Source organism: Rhamphochromis sp. 'chilingali' (genome assembly GCF_963969265.1).
Source record: "Rhamphochromis sp. 'chilingali' genome assembly, chromosome: 7".
In the NCBI taxonomy this organism is placed as follows: domain Eukaryota; kingdom Metazoa; phylum Chordata; class Actinopteri; order Cichliformes; family Cichlidae; genus Rhamphochromis; species Rhamphochromis sp. 'chilingali'.
Window position 1 is genome coordinate 9,705,911 of NC_137934.1, and position 5,312 is coordinate 9,711,222.

The window sequence follows — 5,312 nt, forward strand, 5'->3', positions numbered from 1 at the left end:
TGTTTTGGGGTTTTTTTTAATTGTTAATCTAGTAATAATTAAATTGTCAAATTGTTGTTTTTTAATAAGTTAAAAAAACAACAATTTAGCTGCAGACAAAACAAGAAATTCTGAGAGTTTTCTAACATTTTATATGAAAATAATTCATTTATTAGGTCACTGCAGGACCTACAAACATGGGTATGATGAGTGCTTGGTTTGCATATGAGTTCTCACTTAACTTTGAGCACAGAGTACTGATGAATAACAGCTCTGCCTGCCAATTAACTGTGAGCATTTTAACATAATTGTTTTATTTAAATAGTTTTTATAGGCCTGGAGTCATATCAGACCCATAAAACTCTGCTCTAAGAGTGTGTGTATATATGTGTGTGTGCATGCATGAGTTTGTGTGTGCTGCCATGCCTAATTTGCGGAGCCCTTGGCGGAACACACCTGCCAGTTTGAATAAATATTTTTGTTTAGCTGACCCCGTTGTGATATTTCCAAACTAAAACTGCATTTTAAAGATTCTGTAGGGATGTTGAAAGGCCATCTCTGTTAAATATTCATAAAAAGGCCTGTGGGGAACGCCTTCCTCCAGAATCCAAAATATAATATTGATGCCGTCCTCTCCCCCTCTTTCTCTCATAACCTCGATTCCCAGCTTACTGGAAAAAGTGGGTCAAAAAAAATGTTGGGAGGGCAGCCCTAGAAGGTTTACTAGCAGTACTAGAAATACCCCTCAACAAAAAAACCCCAAAGCAAAATAAACAAAATAGAGCACTTTCAGCATAATAAAGTAGAACTGCACCTACGTAATGAAGGGTTTCTCTCTTTAAATTCAATTCAATTTAAATAGCGCCAAATCACAACAATAGTCGCATTAAAATGATAAAGTGAAAGCCCAATAATCAAACCATCCCCTTTGAGCAAGCACTTGGCAACACTGGGAAGGAAAAACTCCCTTTAAACAGGAAGGAACCTTTGGCAGAACCGGGCTCAGGAAAGGGAGCCATCTGCTACAATCGGTTGGGGGTGATGGGAGAAAATACACATTTAAATATAAGTCCACGTGAAACCCGCATATAAACCTGATTTCTTGTGCATTGCTCATGCTTGTGTTTCACACATTCCTGTTTGCATTGCTCAGAAATGTCCCAAAGGTGTCTCACACAAGCAGCAGCAGGATCTGCCCAATTCAATTGTCTTATTGAGCAAGTTCATACCAACCAATATTAGCTGTCAGTTTCTGTAAAATTAACTGGATAGTGCATGTCTATTCATTCTGACGTGTTCATAGATGCAGAATGCACTTCCTTATGTTTGACTATACTGACTTATGTTATCTCTTACTCAGTCTTTAGATTTTAGATTTTAGATTATTTTTTTGCACTTGACTGAACGTGTAAAGCACGAGTTTAAAAGCAGAAGTCTCACAAACCAAAAGGAACCGAAGAACTCTGAGTTCTCTTTTATTAACAATAAAGTAAGCAAGACTGTGGTTGCTTTTTATACTATTGAAGATTACCATATTGGCATATTGGCAAAAGCATCACACACATCTTCAGAGTGATTCCAGATAGCAATGTAATCATTCATCTCGAAACACCTAGACACAAGGTGGTTGTTTAAGTCCGCTGCGTGGCCACATAGATAACATATCTCTTACTCAATGTATGAATTCATTCTCAAAACCTCAGCTTGAGCACACTCAACCTGTCCTGCATGGGCTCTGACCTGCATTTGCTTCTACATGGGTAAAACAAACTCCTTGCTTTCCACCAGTCTCTTGTTTAACTTGAAAAACCTGACTGACAGCCACAGAAACACCTAAGGAAACTCAGCACTGCCCCACTTTGTCTCTGGTTAATGCGCAATAGAGGTGTTATATGTGACTCACCCTCAGTTGATAGGCCACTTTTGCAGACACGTTTTTAAAAAATAGAGGGGGAAAAAGGATTTTGGAGCAGTGATTGAGAAAGAAGGGTGGGAAATAGAAACCAGAGAGTGGGAAAACAGGAAAAGCAGTTATACCTGAGGGTGTGTTTTATGCTGAGAAACAGCTCCTTCACTGTTCTTATCTATGTGGCACTATATTACCGCAGTTTACTGGAACGCTATCACTTCTGCTTTATTTACAAAGTGAAATAATTGACCAAACATATTATTTTAACTCTATAATATATTGTCATAACTCAGACAGCAAGCCAAAGGCAGATTTTATGTTTTTTGCTTTACACTGCAGATGTCAACAGTGATAATTGAGCCTGTCATTGACCCAGGCAGAGGATGATTGATCTGAAAGGCATACTCGTTCACCTGTGCACACACACACACAGTCACACGTACGCACAAAGAATCACATGTTCTTGTATGCAGTAAAACAAGCAGACACAAACCAATAACATACACACACGCTCCTGTTCAGGAATCTCTGAGCAAAACCAGAACGTTCTTCTTTGAAGAGAAGAACAAAACTAAGTGTTGTGTAATGTTGATGACAAGAATAGGCATGCAGAATGTGTCCAAACGAAAAAGCCGCTTTTGCAAACTGAGTACCAGGTTAGATACAGTTTTGTCAAGGTTTATGCTTAAGGAACTTAGTGTGAGGTTACATTTCATGCCACTCAGGCAGACTGCTTAAGTTATTCTACAGCTGAAGGCATCTGCAGTGATTTAAATAAATGCAACAATTAGACAAGGACACGAGTATGAAGATGATAGGAGTTAAAGTTCTGTGCCACCTACGCATATATCAGAGTCAAACAGGGTTTCTAATCCGAGTCAGCGAGATTATGGATGATCTTTATTTCCAGTGAATATGAAGTACTTGCATATGAATCAAAATGCAAATTGGAACAACTTTATTTATTAGTTATATGGAAAACACCAGAGAAAATTTTAACCAAAATCTTTTCAAAGTGTAGGCTTTGTGGTGTACATCACCAGTAGTGGTGATGTAACTATTGTTTTATATACACAGCTCTAGTCAGAAGCTTGCCTAAATCTTGCCTCATCATGGCCGTGAATGTCATAGTAATTTGGGGCTTTTCCCTGGGTGGAATAATTACATAGAAGAACGAGAATAGGGTGTACAAGTTTGGATTTTGGGTTGTTTTTTTCTCTCATTGACACAGTTTACATAAAGGTTTACATACAGGCTCAAAGATAAACATACACCCACACTACTCTTTGTTTATATGCACCTTAACAAGTTGCACCTTGGCCAGATGATTTGGTAACCATGAACAAGCTGGAACTGAACTGGACTTCTTTAAGTTGCTTGAAGACATTTCACCTCTCATCCGAGAAGCTTCTTCAGTTCTAAGGTCAAATGGTGGAGACTCCCAGATTTAAACCCTATGGGATTGTCCCCCCATTTGACCTTAGAAGTGAAGAAGCTTCTCGGATGAGAGGTGAAACGTTTTCAAGCAACTTTAAGAATCCCAGACACTTTATTCTTTCCGAGTTCCTTAGACCAAGCTTCTGGGATAATTCCTGCTGGATAATTGACCAATCTTCTTGGCAGCACTGGGGAAGTTAATTGAAATTGGTTGGTGTTCTCATATGGACCTGGCTTTTAAGCATAACTGAGAAATTTTAAATAGGGTTGAGGTTGGAGCTTTTGAACGCCATTCCAGAATATTAATGTTAGCCTGCTTTATACATTCCAAAAGCAGTTTTGATGTGTGTTTGAGATCATTTTCCTGTTGGAATACCTAAGTGCATCCAAGTTTCAAACATCTAGCTGTAGATATGAAGGAGAAGTCCTCCTTCTTCTTTATTCCATCCACTTTGTGCAATGTATCAATATCACAATAACACACACCTTGTCATTGTAGCAAGTAGTTCCATATTTGTCTCATGTGACCATAAAACTTTACTCTAGAAAGCAGTTAGCTTGCCCATGTGGGCGCATGCAAATTTCAGTCAAGCTTGAAGATGTCAGTATTAGAGCAGCTTCTTTCTTGGTCTGCATGATGGGACGGTGTAAAACTGGCTTTACTGTGGATAGAGACGCTGGTGTTCCAGCCATTTCCATTTCATGGTTCTTGGGTTGTTCCTGAACTTCCTAACCAGTTTACTCTCATATGAGAGTTTGGGTCTCAAAAAGAAGTTGTAGAACAATCATGATCACTAATGAGAAGTTAATAGTCCTTGGTCTTGTCAAGCTAAAAGCCATTATAGAACCAGCACCAATTATTAAAAGATTAAAGTGAGCATACATATTTGGGCCTGTATATATAATTGTGACCCAGAGAAAATCAGTAATTAAAGCTGTACATTTATTCCACCCTGAAAAAAATTCAAAGAAATCATTAAAAGGTCAAAATGACCATGATATTCATGCCCACAATGAGTGTATGAAAACGTCTGACCACAACTACAGGTCTGTCGTGAATTGTTTAAGTAAATACATGATGTTCGCACAAGCGTCAGAAATGCAAAGTAGCGTCAGGGGTGCATTCCTGCATGACAGTGTAGTTCCCCCTTTTTTTATCCACTCGCTAGGACTGCCATACTGCAGACAGACCTGTTTATGAGCCTGGCTGAACACGAGTATAACAAATCCCCTTAGGTGCATTATTAAAATATGAACAAGTCATGCATGCTGTCAATGTTCAGAGCTAGTTACCGTGGTTTCAAACCGCCTGCTTATTGGGAGTGTGACTTCTTTTATTGTGCCATACTCTGCCATACATTAAGGGCCATATGGCAGTCACTTGGCATGGGATGAAGAGAGAGAACAGACTTTGAGTTTACAGCATATGTAAGCACAATTTGGGCATTACCCCTGAGGGTATATATAGTAACTGGAGCAGTCTTAATTTTACCCTGTGTTATTTATAGGTCATTTGTAGTGTGATGAAACCAGCGTGCATTGCCTTTAAAAAGTTTCCGTTCAAGGGGGGGTCATCATCTCCCATTGGATGTTTAACATCATAAGGCCAGAATAACTGGATGCATTACTTCTCTGACTTCAAGAATTTAGAAACATACATTAGACGGAATGTATTTTTAAAAAATAAAAACCTATTTATCCTTATCAGTATCGGTTTAACGAGTAGGGTAAACCTTTGTATTAATTCTGAACTAAATAATTCCTCTGGTAAACAGCATTATGTCATTGTATTTGTGAAACTTGTACCTTGTTTCTTATCTCCTCCCATTCTGCACTCGCATTCCTGTCATGAAACCCAGGGGCGGACTGGACTAAACCATCTCTATGTAGACGGCTTGGACTTGTGATTTCATTAAATAGAATTTGATAACCGGGCTCTCACCAAAATGTGAATGATAAAAAAAATTGGATATGTATAAATAAACTT